The sequence below is a fragment of the Helianthus annuus genome, chromosome 12, assembly GCF_002127325.2.
Source record: "Helianthus annuus cultivar XRQ/B chromosome 12, HanXRQr2.0-SUNRISE, whole genome shotgun sequence".
NCBI lineage: Eukaryota > Viridiplantae > Streptophyta > Magnoliopsida > Asterales > Asteraceae > Helianthus > Helianthus annuus.
The window spans coordinates 158,132,832-158,150,661 of NC_035444.2; the positions used below are offsets into that span (position 1 = coordinate 158,132,832).

Genomic DNA, 17,830 nt, shown 5'->3' on the forward strand with positions numbered 1-17,830 from the left:
ATGATTGTTCACTCATACCCTTAACTGTATGTACAACCCACAGCATAGATAAGAGAAAAGGAATCAAGTCAATCAATAGTGATGTTAAACACAGTTAAAGAAACGACTAACTTACAGATGATCTGATTGCTGGCTACATAGACATTACCGTAGAACTCAACAAACTTGCCAACAACACCATGCTTTCTTAACATTTGGGTCACAGTTAAGTAGTTAACACTAAATAAGTGGTCGTGACACCAATTTGTAGCTTTATAAACAACTTGAATACAACAACACCAGGCAAGACCATGCTCATGGGGTGTCAATGTCAGAAAGAAGTCAAGCATTTACAGTAAACCTGATTAAAAGTTAGTAACTATATACACGGTTAGGTACACAGTACATGGCCGCTCTGAATTACCATATAAGTTGCATAATTAGAACAATAACAATTGAAAGCAACATGCTATTTACTTAAAACATGATGATGAATAAGTTATTACATATCTATTATATATAACAGCTAAATGATGGATCAAAAGTAGAAGATGTAGCTCAATCCTACAGTAAATGAAATTGAACGATTCAGAAGATTTTGGCTTGACTAAACTACAAAAGAATATTCACTAAATAACATGGTAACCAGCCAAATGACCTATAAATCATAGAAAATGGATTAAAGGGAAATATTATCATGCCGAGAGATCTAAAAAATCAAAATAGAAGTGGTTAATTATTAACTTACAAAACTGCAAGTTCAGAGTTGGTAATCAAGTCTCCATATCTGGTACTCAAGTCTCCCAACATACTTCAAAACCCATTGCTTGCAATCTGTAATCAAATGAATTCATAAACTGAAGTGCACAAGAGAATAAAAATACGTCATATTGAAACTCAAAGTAGTCTTTATCTAGATATTAAATCTTCAAATTTGATATCAACATACTTTTTGCTTTAAACTCTATCCATTTTGACCCATTACCTATCCCCTCCGAATGACACGTTACCTATCCACTCGGAGATGTAAAATTTCCTACCTGAATGGAACCAAAGGCAGATAGCAATGAAGAACATATATACCTGGAATCTTGTTAACAACAATTCAAGCCCGTTCAGCCCACTTTAAACTAAGATAGGATCTCCTTCCAGCACTATATATGATGTAACAAATTTGAACAAAAAAAAACCCTAATATGAACAAATTGATGTAACAAATTTGAACAAAAAAACCCTAATATGTATTGATATGTAAAAAAATGTAATATGAACAAAAATAAACGCTAAACTGATTACATTGATGTAGCCCTAATCTTAACATCAAATCATTGAAACAAAGTTAAAACGAAGCGAGATAATTGTAAGATAATCTCATATTGGATTAACAAACAACTACGATTTATAAAGCACACACAATCACCAACTCTATATCATTAATCTTCATATAGCAAGTCTCAAATTCAAAATAAGAGTACATACATTTACGCCTATATGTGTCTACATATATGTAGAAAGAAAAAACAAAAGAGATTTATTATAATATTTCAATTATTCTTCAACTGAATTCAATTCTCACACACCGTACCGCTCTTTTGTTTTCTAATAAAGAATTGAAGAAGCTTGTTTCATTCTCTTTGTTTCTCTGTCCATTGTGTTATATTAATAACAAAGATTCATGAAGCACAGCTACACATTCTCTCCATAACCAATAATATTCAGGAACTCTAAACCATAACTATGCAGAAATAAGTGATCAAAACTCAATAACTACACATCTCTCCATAATCAATAATTTACAGGAACTCTAAACCCTAACTATGCAGAAATAAGTGATCAAAACTCAATAACTACACAATGTGAAAAGAAAATGATTAAAGAAATTGTAACCGAAGGAGACCCAAGTGAAGTGCTCATAGCCAAATAGTCACAAGGCTTGAAGAACTCCCATACATCTTTGACCATTCATTCAACCTCCCATACACATATACTTAGGGTCTGTTTGGTATGGGGTAATGGAATAGATGAGAGAATGGAATGGACGAGGTAATGGAATGGACAACGGAATGAAATGGATCATTCCATTCCATTGTGATGTTTGGTTACTCATATGTGAATAGAATGAATTATTACTTTGTACAATTTGATAAACAAAAAAAGATGAAGTAAAGAAACACAATTGTATTAAAAACGACAAAAATATAATTGACTCAATAATAATAATGATAATAATAATAATAATATATTAATGATAAAAAATTAGTAATAGATTTTCATATATATTAATATTAGTATGAGTATTAATAAATATAAATATAAATACAAATAAAAGTATAAGTATAATAATAATAATAATAATAATAATAATAATAATAATAATAATAATAATAATAATAACAATAACAACATATTTCTTTCCATTCCTTGAGGGAATGGAAAAAAAACACCTACATACCAAGGAATGGAAATTATTATATTTGGAAGGAGTTACATTCCCTTGGAATGCTCCATTCAATTACCACATGATAACCAAACATGATTATTTTCATTCCATTAGAATGATCCATTTCATTCCACCTTTCATTCCTTCATACCAAACGCTACCTTAGATTCAACCAGAACTCCCACAACATAGTCCCTCCCTTTACAAGACATATGTTGAAATTTGTATTAATATTTAAAAAATAAATGATCAAAACATGAAAAAGAACCTGTAAGATGGAAATTCCATTCACAACAGGAAAGAACACGACCTCTATCATGTCTTTATCTAATAATTTCCAAATCTGATAAAAAATCAAATAAAATTAGTTAAACAAAATCAAATCAAAATACAAAATTGTCATAACAAAGGCTAATCGAATAGAACATATGCGTGAATCATTGTTCTGTATATAGATTCCATCCTTTAACAACAACCTAATTAAACAATTTCAGTAACCGATCCATATGATAGTGACGGCTGGAATTCTGGAGACGACCTAGGGTTTAAGAGAAAAAAGAAAGACGGAAAGAAAGATATAACGTCGAACAGATAAACAATAGGATTAACAATTAGCAAAAGAAGATTTCTTACCTGATTCTTGAAGCTTGAATCATCTAGATTGGATCAGAAGAGAAGAGGAAGAATATTAAACTTATAAAAATCAAAACCAGAACAAATCATAAAGAAAACCCAGTTACAAAAAAAAAAAAAAAAAAAAAAAAAAAACCAGAATCTACGGTTCTGTCAAACATCAGATGATTTTAAACTTACAGAAAAACAAATCCTCGTATAAAATCCAAAATATAGTTCGACGGGTACCTGATTACAAAGAGAAGAAGATCCAAAGAAAATAGATTTAGGTATGGATGAGGTAGAATTGCTGAAGTAGAAGCGATAAGAAGATGTAGGAGATATGGATTAGAGAAACGAATGGGTGATTCAAGGCAGAAAGAGAGGTAGAGAAGAACGGCAGAGATAATTGAAAATGAAATTAGGGTTTGTGTGGTGGGGAAGAAGCGGTGTTTAGAATGTTTTTATAGCGGGTCGAAAAAATGGGTATTTCGGGATCCCATTTAACAAAAAAGCGGACCCGGAAGTTTTCCCGCCAAAAAGCAAAATTTAGAGGCCTGACACATCAGCAAAAATTAACACATTTATTATATATAATAGATAATAGATAGATATATAGTTTTGTAATACTTTTATTATTTTAGTATTAGTATAATAGTTATTTTCTTTACTTTTTAACTTTATCCTTTTCTTAATATCAGGGGTTGGGATAAGCTTGGTGTCAACCGGTATCGAACCAGTACTGGTATCGAAAATACCGGAACGGTCCTGTTCGGTATCAGTACATGAAGGTAAAAACCGGTACTAATACAGAAAACGCCAAAAGTTGGTGCTGAATTGATATTGGAAATCTTTTGGTTAAGGAAATTCAGTGCTGCTACCCGATACCATTTGCTCATCCCTGATCACGGTTACCGTACGAACAATGGTATCGTACAATTTTTTTTTTTTGGTTGATTTCTTCAACTTTTAATTTTTTTCTTTTTTTAGTTTTAGGGGTAGGGATGAGCTCGGTGCCAACAGATACAGAATCGGTACTGATACCAAAAATACCAATTACGATACCGGTATATGAAGGTAAAATCGGTAGTGAACCGGTACCAGGAACGCCAAAAGTCGGTACAGAATTGGTACTTAAGATCTTTAGGTTCGGCAAATTTGATACCGGTACCCAGACAATTTTCTCATCTCTGACCACGGGTTTCATACGAACAACATTGTTACCATACAACTTTTTTGGTTGATTTTCTTTCGGTTATCTTTTAGTGTTTTTTTCTACATTTTCTTTTTATTTTTCTCAGCAGTTCCGTTCACAACACGCTCGTGGTGATTTTAAAACACATACTAAATAGCAAAAGAAATCGCCGCGTTGCGGCGAACTTCTTTAAACCTAGTTAATATATAATACTTATCTTAAATAATCATCCACCTAATTCTTAGAATTGTTTCATATTTCTAGACTCCAATCACATTTTCCCCATCTTCGACTACCCACTATGGTGATCAAATTGCACAAACGATTGCCACATGACAAATAAGACAAAATTGTAGGAAATTATTTTAATTAAATAATTGAAATTTATGGACAACCAGGTTGGTTGGTAACCAATGGTTGCAACCAACAACCAACATAATATTAATTCTTTATTCTTTTTTCTATTATTTAACTTCTATTTCTTTATGATAAAGAATAATTACAATCATATTTATATAATAAAATATTAGTTTAAGTTGGGTTGTGATAGTGGGTGAAAAATTGGATTGGGCTGGGTTGTGTAGGTGGAAGAGAGAGAAACTAGTATTTTAATAAAAGATTGGGTTGGGTTGGGTTGTGATAGTGGATAGTCTTCTTCCACAGGCCTTCAAACGCTCTTCATCAAAAAATTTCTACTTCGCCATTACGTACATAACTTTTGATTCTGATGATTCAATTCATCCATTAAATGTTGCCCTACTTGAAATTGAATTTCAATCTTCATACCGACTCCCACTCGGCCAAGTTGAATATAAATTGGGGTATTATTTACTTTCGATATATATTCTTGCCATGCATATAGGGCTGTAAACGAACCGAACGAACACGAACAAGCCCTTGTTCATGTTCGTTCGTTAAGGAAATAAATATGTTCACGAACGGTTCATGAACAGTTACCGAACGAGATTTTATGTTCATGTTCGTTCATTAAGGAACTGAGCGTGTTCACGAACGGTTCACGAACACAAATAAATTTGACGAATGCGACGATGGATAAAGGTGGATGGCCCAGAGAGTAGCACTAGAACGTGAATTCGTTATTGTGGAACGAAGGTCGATCGTATTCGTCAATGTAAATAATAAGAAATGAAAGGGTAATGGTGCATAAACAAGGTGAAACAGGGTTTTCCAAGGGTAATAAAATAAATATAAGTTTAATAATATAAAAAGTATAGATAAAATATATGAAAGTACAAAAATCTTTCATTAAAACAAAAACATGCGAACATAAACGAACGCAAATGAACGAATGTTCACAAACACGTTAACGAACACCTTACCGAACGTTCGCGAACACAATTGAACGAACGAGACCTTTGTTCATGTTCGTTCATTTAACTAATCGAACGAAATTCCTTGTTCGTGTTCGTTCGTTTATTAAACGAACGAACACAAACGAACTTCCCGCTGAACGAATCACGAACTGTTCGCTGAACGTTCGGTTCGTTTACAGCCCTACATGCATATGATGACGATTACGTATGTTTTTTACGCTCTGTTTTAATTCATCGTGAATTCCATTGTCATCATTCCCCCCTTTTAAATTCTCACTTATGTTAAAACGTTTATCTCTCTATTAAAATCACATTAGTGTAAATTTCACATCCAATAATCACTGGATCGATCAATCAGTCGGTTACATTGTATATTGGCTTAAATTTATTGACCCCCACATTGTAACCTTTTTTTTATGTCTTCTTTCAATAAAGAACCAATTCTAACAGTTGTAATATTAGAAATTTTGTATGCATATTTTAAGAATTAAAAACAGGATCACTCTATGCATAACGATTTAAAAAGTTCCATAAGAACTAATTCTACCATTTATTGTAATATTAGGGGTATTTTTTTCATGATGTAAGAATTAAAAATTATATCACACTATACATATTACCTATATATTAATTAAAATTAAAAATTAAAAATTAAAATTAAATTAAAAATTAAACTAAAATTAAAAATTAAAAATTAAAAAACAATTAAAAAACAAATTGAATGAATAGTAACTCACGTAATTTTTATTTATGTTTTGATATTATGTATCTGTTTGTCGTTGCTGACGCGCGTTTTGCAGTTATTAGGTCCCCGCCTTCAACGTGCGGGTGAAAAATCAACTAGTTGATTTTAAAATTGGGAATGATTAATGAAAAAAAATTAAAAAGAAATAAAAGTAAAACTTAAAGGCTGATATGGTATACACAATTATGTTATTGGGTATATTGGTTGTCTCAGATTAGGGTATATGTATTCCTATTGCAATTTATCCACTACTATTTAAAGGTACCGTCGACTTGAATCACATTAGTGATTTAGTGTAAAGGTTCACATCCATATTTCATAAGTTTATATTTTTTTATGATTCTGTATGAATTTTTTAGTCCAATTTATTCATTCTTTAAACTTTAATTATCTTAAGGTAGAGTTCACATCTGATTGTCATACGATTATAGTTATGTTTATTTATGTGAATTGTTTTTTTCCTCCAAAGATCATTCTTTTTCCATGCTTTTCTTACTTGATGTTCATGTAATGAGAAAAAAAAAAACTAGAAACTTAATAAAAACAACCTTAACCCTGTATTTGTAACAACTAGTATTTTTTTCGACTACATTTACAATTTATTAACAAAAAACTTAGTTTTTTTTTTTCTCTTTCCTATTTTATTTAGTTTTGCATATACGGATTAGGATCAAATACAAAGGATCCTAATTGTAAGAAGTGTAAGAAGGATTTATAGAGTGACAAGTATCCAATAACCTAAAAAAACCCACTACACAAAAAAACCCCACTACAAAAAAAAAAAACCCCTTAAACATCCACCACCACCAAAAACCTAAACCCCCCCCCCACATCACCCACCCTAAAAAAAAAAAAAAATTTTTTTTGCCGAGAGGGTGGGGGGTGAGGGTTTAGGTTTTTGGGTGTGGGTGGGGGTTTAGTTTTTTTTTTAGATTTTTTTTTAGGTTTTTGGGGGGTGGGGTGGGGTGGGGGTGTTAGGTTTTTTTGAGGTTTTTTTGGTGAGGTATAGTTTTTTTTTTTTGCCGGGGGGGGGGGGAGGGGTTTAGGTTTTTTTTTTTTTTTTGGGGGGGGGGGGGTTAGGTTTTTGGGTGGTGGTGGGGTGGAGGTGGATGTTTAGGTTTTCAGTGGTGATGTAGTGGGTTTAGTTTTAGGTTATTAGACACTTGTCACTCTATAAATCCTTCTTACAATTAGAAGCCTTTGTAGAATAACTTGACCCTTGCATATACATCAAATTTTATTTAAGAAAACAATGTACAAAAAGTTTGGTATTATTAAATCTATTTAAAAAAAAAGAAATATATATAAACCAATATATACCTGATTGATGATAACTGACCTATATATTTTTTTATACCAAGATTTAAGTTCCTTTTTTCTTTATATACTTAAACATCAAGTTAAACCTTAATCAAATTAATTATGATATTCACACTTTTAAGTTTTTTTTAGAAACACATAAAGGAACTTATTATATTAAAGATTATATTATAATTATAAGATATAAGATTATGGAACATAACATCACTAGGTGGACACAGTGGTGTTTTTTTATAAAGTTAAGTACTAAATAGGAAAAAAAAAAAAAAAAAACAAGTTTAAATGGTTTAAAACCTCAAGGACTAAAGATGTAAAAGTCCAAAAGTAACAAAAGAAGATCATCAGACCATGGGGATGTTTGGCTAAGCTTTTTCACTTCTCCTTCTTAGAAGGACTTCTTCTTCTCAAAAAGTCACAATTTGTGACTTCTCCTTTCTCCTTTTTGAAGACAAAAAACCACTTTGAAAAGTCCTTTTCATGCTTGTGTTTGGCTAAGCTTTCTCATCTTTCTAACTTCTCAATACTGTTTGGCTAAGCTTCTCCTTCTCAAAAAAGACTTTTAGCTCCATATAACTCGATAAGTCATTTTTGGGAAGGAATCCCAAACACCGACCATCTCTCCTTATCTCGTCCGGATTTAACGGCGATTTTCCGGCAACTCCGAAATCGGTTGATCTCTTCGTTTTAGCTCATATTTCTTTCGATAATCCTTATCTCTACATAATCTCAACCTAATACCGATGTTTTATCCCATTTTCGTTGCACATTAACGCTTATCCGATAAGACCAAAGCTCCAAAACTTACAAACTTGAACATTATCGTTAAATTGCTCGAGTCAAGTATAAATTGAGATCACTCGACCCCATACGAACTGACCATAACTTGAAACAACATCCAAATCCCTTATGTTTATCTCTCACGAACCCGCCGGAATAAAGGTCATCTCCGGCCGTCTTTCAAATCGTGTCTAACCGAACTCGTTTGGTATGTTTCTGACGAGGTGTGACCCGCATCGGTCAACCCGACCCGGTTACAACCTATTATTTTAATACAAATGTAAATGATTATTCTAGAACCTTCCATATCTGCATGGAAGTTACACAACTAAATCTTCAACTTTTTGGGAAGATCATGTAAATCTCTAACTTATCGGAATATATCCTAGGTTAGGGGAAACCCTAATGGAAAACCTATAAATAAAGGTAAACGTATAAGGTATTGATCATCTTACTCTCACATAACTTCCTCCCCTTAATTTCTTTTACTCCCATAAACCGAGACTTATTCTCACGCCGGAGGGTGGTTACAGGAATAACCCCATTCCTGTAACGAGTCCTAACGGTGTTTCTGTTTTGCAGCCAAGCGTTCGGGTCACTAATCATTGAAGTCCTAGCCCAGAACCACTATATAGGTCAGTGTTTCTTCATTGGCGCCATCCGTGGGACCTATTCAGTGACAGAACCTCATGGCAAGTGATCAGAACGTAGCAGATCAAACGATAACAAACAATAACTTGGCGTTGGGGGCGAGCCTCGGTGCCGTACCACAGTCTTCCCCAGCTATTAAGAGGTCGCTAGACCCAGAGTTCGAGGCAGAAGGACCACCGCCAGGTTTTGACAACATCACCACCATCTCTTCCCAGACTGTGGTGACGAGTCCGTTTCTTTACATGCCCTCACAACCACAATCAAGGGAGTTGGGGGGAGCTAACGGTAATATGTTCACCCCGGCGATAACTACTAATACACAGGCTTCACGCCTCTTTTCCGTCCCTGTCATCGCATCGGCGAGCCCCAGCACCATCGTTTCACAAACTAGCATGCCTCAATACTACCAACCGCTGGTGTCCAACTCAATGCCACCACTATACTCAGCGGCGCTCACGACGGCACTATCAACACCGCCTCACCAGCCGGTCGTCATGCCGGCCGGAATAATGAATGCCCCAGTCACACCAGGAAACCAAGTATACTTCCCTGGGTATTGTTATGCACCCCCTTATGGGTACTTACCCCCATACGGGGGTTCGGCGTATTCGCTCCAGGGAACCACGCAGGGTAGCTCTCAATCGCCATACGCGGCTTACATGCCGCCCTGGTGGAATGTCCCAACACCACAACCGATTTATACCCAGACTCCACCCACGGCTGAGCCTGTGTACGACAGGGGAAACACAGTCAGGCCCCGGGTGTCTCCATTAGGAAACTCCAACCCTATAGTGGGAACCGTCCCGGGTATGGACGCCCCACCAGCACAGCCTACAAATGTGGAAGGAGATGAACTTACCAGACCGTACAAGCTGGTAGACGCGACGTTCCGATCTAAATTCACTCGAAGGATTGCCGAGGCGCCTATCAAGGAAAAACCCAAAATGCCCCAAACGGTTGGCAAGTATGATGGTCTCGCCGACCCGGATGATCATCTCAACTTATTCAAGAGCGCCGGCGAAGTGGCCTATTGGTCCATGCCCTTATGGTGCAAAATGTTCGTACAAACGCTAGTAGGCGCGGCCCGAGTCTGGTGGGATAGCCTGCCCACAGGCGAAATAGATAGCTTTGAAGATTTAGAATCAAAGTTTATCTTGCAGTTTAGCCAGCAGCGCAGACACACGAAAGATAAAAACGAGCTCCTTCACATCCATCGGCGGGACAATGAGACGGTAGAAAATTTTATCATCAGGTTTAACAAGGAAAGCCTGGCGATCCCAGGCGTGACGAATGATCTGGCATGTGGAGCTTTCCTCCAGGGGGTCAATGACGACGAGTTGCTGAGAACGCTACATGGAAGGGATGGCGTACCCCCGACCATCGATGAAATACTGCGAATAGCCAAAGTATATGTTATTCAAGAGAAGGCGGTAGCAGCCAGCCACGCAGCCAATAGGAAGAAAGAAGCCCTAAAGAATCAGGAGGAAAAAGATCACCGGGGACCTAAAAGCAAAAATAGGGGGACCGATACCAGAGAAATGACAAAGACTCGCCTATATGACAGGCACCGAAACTCCTATTCAAGAAATGAGCCATCGAAACCTCGATCCGAATATCCTAACTTAAGCAAGACACCGCCTGAGATTTTAGCCTCAGAAAACCTCAGGCTTAACCCACCAAAACCATTGAAAGACAACCCCAACAAGGATACGAGTAAATACTGTGAGTACCACAAGGGGAGCGGGCATGACACCAACGATTGTTTTCAGCTTAAGAAGCAGATCGAATACTTTGTAAAGTCGGGCAAATTGGCACACTTAGTACGAGACATCAAGCAAGGCCCGCCTGTCGTCAAAGAAGAAAATGACAAGGCGGCAGGCAAGAGGCCGCGTGAATTGAACATGGTGCACGCGGATATGGGAGGAGGGGCAAAGCGGAGTTTCTCCACGCTCGAACCTTGGATGTTGGCAACAATGACCATAGAACCTCGAATGGAAGACTTGCACCTCACTACAGATGCCCTGATCATATCCGCGGCAGTAGGAGACTACCGCATGAGGCGAATCCTAGTCGACACCGGGAGCTCGGAAGACATTATCTATGAACATTGCTTCAACAGAATGCAACCAGAAGATAGAAAGTTGCTCGAATCAGTACACGCCCCCATCAAAGGGTTCACAGGGGAAAAGGTAGACCCTATTGGTCAAATCACTTTCCCGGTAACTTTTGGGCAGTCACCCAAAGAAAGAACCATACTACTAACCTTCCTTGTGGTTCGCGCTGAGTCGTACCACAATGTGATAATCGGAAGAGTCACCCTGGGGAAATTGGATGCCATAGTCTCCACGACAAGAGGTTTCATTAAGTTTCCCACACCGCGAGGTATCACCACTGTGTTTCGTGACAAGGTTGGAGAAGTACTAAGTACCAAACGATGCCGCCAAGGGCCCACCGGAGCCACAGGCCCAGAAAGATGGGCACTAAGTACATACCATCCTGACCAGATGGTCACAATCGGGGACACTTTGTCGCCAGAAGTTAGAAACGACCTGAAGCAACTGTTAAAAAGAAATGTGGACATCTTCGCTTTTGAGCATTCTGACATGATAGGAGTCCCCCGTAATAAAGCAGAACACAAACTCGCCACACTCCCAGGCGTTAAGCCGGTTGCTCAAGGTAAACGTAGCATGGCCCCGGACCGACGGGCAGCGGTCGTCAAGGAAGTACGAAAATTAGTGGAGGCTGGAATCCTTAGGGAAACGCAATACCATACATGGGTATCCAACCCGGTTATGGTAAAAAAGCCAGATGGCACGTGGCGAATGTGCATCGATTTCAAAGATTTAAATAAGGCGTGCCCAAAGGATGCATACCCGCTACCCGAGATTGATTTAAAGGTCGACTCCCTGGTACCCTACCGATTCAAATGTTTCCTGGACGCGTATAAGGGATACCATCAGATTAAGATGTCCAAAGAAGATGAAGAAAAAACAGCGTTTCACACCGATGTGGGCATTTTCTGTTACACAAAAATGCCTTTTGGCCTACGAAACGCAGGAGCTACCTATCAGAGGCTAATGGACGAGGTGTTCGAGACACAGATTGGGCGAAATTTGGAGGTCTATGTAGACGACCTTGTAATTAAAAGCAGCGAAGAAAAGCAGATGTTAGCAGATATCGAAGAAACTTTTCAGCGGCTTAGAAAATACAACATAAAATTAAACCCAAAGAAATGCTCTTTCGGGGTGGAAGAAGGAAAGTTCTTGGGTGTAGTAGTCACCCGAGATGGCTTTAAAGCCAACCCAGAGAAGGTAGCCGCCATAGCGCGAATGCCTTCCCCACGAACACTGAAGGAAGCTCAAGCCCTAAACGGGCGATTAGTAGCGATCAACAGGTTCTTAGCAAGACACGCCGAAAAATCATTACCCTTCATAAAAACGTTAAAAGATTGCCTCAACAAGAAAAACTTCAAATGGACCAACGAAGCAGAGCAAGCTTTGCAAGACATGAAACGTTTCATAGAGGGGTTGCCCATGCTGACAGCGCCAAGGCCTAATGAAGTACTAAAGATGTATTTGGCGGCAGCTCATACGGCGGTAAGTGCTGTGCTCATGGTTGAACGGGATGGAAAGCAAACACCGATATATTATATAAGCCGGGTGTTAGCGGGACCTGAAACGCGGTACCTCACACTGGAAAAGCTAGTCCTAGCACTGGTACACGCCACAAGGCGACTGAGAAGATATTTTCAGGCACACCGCGTGCAAGTCCTAACCAATTACCCGCTGCAACAAGTCCTGCACAACCCGGAGATTTCTGGCAGGTTGGCCAAGTGGGCTATTGAACTTGGCGCCTTGGATATTGAATATCAGAAGCGAACGACAGTTAAGGGGCAAGTGATTGCTGATTTTCTAGCCGAAATACCGGAAGGAGAAGCTATTGTGGACCCAGTCGTCCAGGACATCCCGGAATCCAGCACTGCCCGGCAGACTTGGAAGCTATACACCGATGGATCATCTAGTGGAAAGGGATCTGGCGCCGGCCTAATGCTGATAAGTCCAGATGCAATCAGGCTGATGTACGCTTTACGTTTCGATTTCGAATGTTCTAATAATGAAGCGGAGTACGAAGCACTACTAGCAGGTCTAAGGATGGCAAAATCCATGGGGGCAGCAAGGGTAGACGCGTACGTTGACTCGCTGCTGGTCAACAACCAGGTAAACGAGACATATGAAGCCAAGGATGAATCAATGGCGAAATACTTGGCGAAAACAAAAGAACTCATGGCTTCTTTCAACAACGTCACGCTCAACCATGTACATAGAGGCAAGAATCAGATAGCAGACGCTCTCAGCAAACTCGCCACCTCAGGTATGGAAAAGAAAGTCAAAGTCGAAACGCTGCAGACACCCTCAATCGAACCACGGAATGTCTCCGCCGTTACAATGGAAGACCCTTGCTGGTACACTCCGATTCTATGTTTCCTTGAGACAGGGGAGTTACCTCCCGCCAAGGGCGAAGCATAGAAGATACAAACGAAAGCGCTGCAGTATGAAATCAACAATGGTGTCCTATACCGAAAATCTTAACTGGGCCCCTTGCTGCGATGTGTTTCCCCAACAGAGGCAAAGTACCTCATCAGCGAGATCCATGCGGGTCTGTGCGGTATACACGCCGGACCTCGAGCAGTAGTAGCCAAAATCCATAGCGCGGGGTATTACTGGCCAGGGATGCACGAAGACGCCGTAATGGAACTACGAAAATGCCACATGTAACGTTCCGTATTTTTGAATTTTCTATTTATAGCTTTATTAGTTGTACCTTCTAATTTCAGTCAGTCGTACTCTCATCATATCCTATTTTGTATTTCGAGACTTGGATCATAATGAAAAAAAAATGCATTGTTTTGATCATATGCTGGTCTTCATACTATGTTATGTTATTACACTTGGAAACACGTTAAACTATGTCAAGCACGTAAAAACCGTTGAAAGATATTCTAATCTCAGCTCTCGAAACAAGTGTTACCAAGAGATTACCCTAATCCGTTCAAAAATCGGGAATTTGTACGTTAATTCAGAAAAATACCCAAAAATTGGGTTAAATCGAATAATTATAATATATATTATTAAGTAATAAATAAATTAATACTTTAATTAATTAAATAAATTAATATGGTAAATAAATAAAAGAATTATAAAATTTGATTTCTAGTTAATCTAGTTAGTTTAAGCCTAACCTAGTTAGTTAAACCTTAAAGAACTAGACTAACTAGGTTAGTTGTTTAATGAAGAGGACAAGTAACTGGGTTGAGGAACCCAGTTAGTCACGTTAGGCAAACTCTTTGAACCACAGGGACCGAAACTGTAACTTGTGACAAACAATCAAAAAAAGGGGGTCTCCTGGGTGAGAACCGGCCCTCGTGCGGTTCGAACCCGGGTCACTCGCTTCACAAACAAACGTCTCAACCAGATGGGCTACCATCATCGCTGTTAACATACGGAACCGTTTAATTCTTATACGCTAGTTGTAACATTTCCTTTTTAAGGAATTGCCGCCAAAACGAATGACAGCAACCTTCCTTTTTGCGAGCGATCTAATTCCGGTAAACCGAACCCTCGCATCCCTGTCATATCGATCATTCCCAAAAAAATACGATTCCCTTCCTTTATTCGGTCCAATCTCGAATTATTTCCAAACCTTCACAACCTCATCGACACCCTATAAATACCGAGCTTCCCTCTCGGTCACCACCACCCATCCCGTTCCCCTCTCACACTCAACCGCTACTAGTATAATCGCCGGAAAAACTGAAAGACGCGGAGCTTCGCCGGAGAAGACAATCCATCCGCCGGAATTCTAGCCGACTATCGGAACCACGTCAAGCACACGGTACCCCCGTCGTCGCCTGAGAAGACAACCGGAAGCCGGAAGTCCACAGTACAGGAACCCGCCGTCTCCTGCTTTGCCGGAGCTTCGCCGGAGAAGACGATTAAACCCGGTACTAATAATCCGTTTCGGTTTCGTTTTCTTTTTCGTTCTTTTCATATACATTCTGTTATAAGAATTCTGTATATTACATTATATGATAATCGTAATCATTACTGTTATCATTATTACAAATATTATTATTATTATTATTATTATTATTATATTATTATTATTATTATTATTGATATTGTATAATATAAACAGAATTAATATATATACATATTATAATCAGATTTATTATTTTAGGATTTTTGTGAATATATCAGAAATTTTATTAATCAAACTATTATTATCTTTATTAGAATAAATTATTATATCAGTATTATAATTATATATACTCAGATTTATTTAAAAATCAGGATCTTTACTACTATTCTTAAATCAGAATTTTATTATCAATAATCAGGAATATTTTATTATTAATCCGAATTATTAGCATTACTAATATTTTCCAGAATTATCATTAATAATTAAATCACTATCATTATTAGAATGTTAGTATAAATATTGTCATTATATTTTAAATTCAATTATTTAAAATTATTAAATAAATAAAGTTCGTATATTAATAAAATTCCGTACTTTTAAATTTGATTATTATTAACATATAAATTCGGTTATTACTATTAATATTGTTAATAAAATTAAATTATTATAATTTCATTATCAATTAAAATTAGTATTATTATCATTGTTATTATCAATAATTGTTATTATTATCATTACTATTATTAACCAATCAGAAATAATACTAAGTGATTTTCATTATTATTACTATTTTAATACTATTGTTATTTAATCCCCTCAATTTTATCATTTCTATTTAATTCTCCAACCTTAATTAACGAATTCTCAAACACAATAGGGTAATCTCTTGCAAACCTCTTGGATTCAATTCAATCTCCCTTATCTACCAAGAAATACGCAACGCAAACTAAGGTGAGTATACTCGATCCCATTTTCGTTTTAAACACTTTGGGTGCAACATGTATTCTATATTCAAATTACACAACACTTGAAACTTGTTATATTTACACTCTATCCACATTTAAACACGAAACATTTCGCTGCTTGTTAATCTCATATGCTATGCAAGTTGAACGTATTGAACAAGTTGAACGTATTGAACAAGTTGAACGTATTGAACAAGTTGAACGTATTGAACAAGTTGAACGTATTGAACAAGTTGAACGTATTGAACAAGTTGAACGTATTGAATAAGTTGAACGTATGGAACAAGTTGAACGTACTGAACAAGTTGAACGTATTGAACAAGTTGAACGTGTTAACTTCCTGCTAGTCTATTGGGAAAGGCAAAGTGGATCATGTTATTCGTGTTGGATATGAGTATTTACACATTCTATTCTACTATGCTATGTATCAAACTTGTATACTCGCAAACATTTTTTTGTTGATGTTATTTTAATACATGTTGCAGGTTGATAGTCAAGATGATGAAGGAATCAAGTTAGGGTGGATTAGAAACACACCTAGAAATAAACTATGTTGGAATCTTGTTTGTTCATTTGAACAATGTATGACATTTTAGAATTTATGAAATTGAATTTAAATTATATTGTCACAATTAGTGTTATGTTGTTTTGAGCAATTTGTTCGTCTCATCCCGATGTTTCCGCCATCGGTTGGGGTGTGACAGATTGGTATCAGAGCCATAACTATAGGGAATTAGGTAGGATTGCTATACTTTTCCCTAGTCTATAGTAGGAGTACTCTGATACCAGATTGGTATCAGAGCCATAACTATAGGGAATTAGGAATGCCTTGCCTAGTCTATAGTTTAAGAGCTTTTTCACTATGTGTTGCTTAAAACAACTTCCATTCTATCTTCTTTGCTTCCCTCTACTTTCTTTTGGACTCTTAATATACATGCCTTTCCTAAGGCTAACACAATACACACTTGGAGACTTTGAAGACACTCTTATAACACAATCGAAATGATTCACTAAAATAGGGGTGATTCCCACATTTGTTGATGACCTTCATTCAGCTATACTTTGTATTTTGCACGAAATCTACCCTCAAGTTAGGAGTGATATCCAAATCTTGAAGGGAATTTCCATCTCATATTCTAGTGGACCCTTATCTTTGGATAAGTACCAACCACGTTAGGGTACGATGTTATCAAGTTAGAGGTGATACTCGCATCTTGTTAACTAGTCCCACTCCTCGATTTTCGCTCTCGCCAAAGTCTCGATTTCCCAATCGATTAAGAACGTGTAGTAACTGGAAGGGTTAGGTACCGGTAGTCGGGACGTCCTGTCTAGGTTTGGCATTCGTATAAATCCATTAAGGACCCGTTGCCTACCTGGGGACCATCGATGAGAGTACTAATACCTATTAGGCCAAAGCACGTTTCCTTAATTCGAGAAAGTCTTCGATTCACTTTGGAAGTGTCATATGTTACGTTCCGTGACAATCCATGTTTTATAATAAATCTCTTTTATGTTATCTCAATTTCTATGTGATTTTACATTGAGCGTTATCTTCATTTCAAGATGGGAAGTCACAATTTACACTATTGTCGCAATCTAAAGCAATTAATAATACTCCTTCGTGAACAAATTAAATTTATCATGTTTTCTATCATACATGTTACCCTATGTGAAAAATCTATGTCACCTTATGTCATTCTATGTGAAACAATGTGAAACAATGTGCTACGTGTTGCATACATTAAACAATTTTTCTCCAATAATCATTATGATCAAAGTCTCATCCTCATTCCATTTCGAATTCGTAGATGTCTTCATCTCGCCAATTTTCCC

At 37.2% G+C, this 17,830-nt stretch overlaps 1 long non-coding RNA gene across 9 annotated transcripts; it reads right to left on the bottom strand.

Annotated features, from left to right (window-relative positions):
* Positions 1 to 388: 388 nt before the first annotated feature.
* On the bottom strand, positions 389 to 3,500 carry LOC110896066. Of its 9 annotated transcripts, none has more exons than XR_004873955.1 (5): positions 3,233 to 3,498; positions 3,053 to 3,075; positions 2,896 to 2,957; positions 728 to 2,762; positions 389 to 637 (listed from the first exon to the last, which is right to left on the bottom strand). It is a non-coding gene; the product is annotated as an uncharacterized LOC110896066 (long non-coding RNA). The 9 variants fall into 9 exon arrangements; XR_004873953.1 differs by having other exon boundaries at positions 3,281 to 3,497; XR_004873957.1 differs by having other exon boundaries at positions 728 to 2,957; positions 3,053 to 3,112; positions 3,281 to 3,500.
* Positions 3,501 to 17,830: the final 14,330 nt, after the last annotated feature.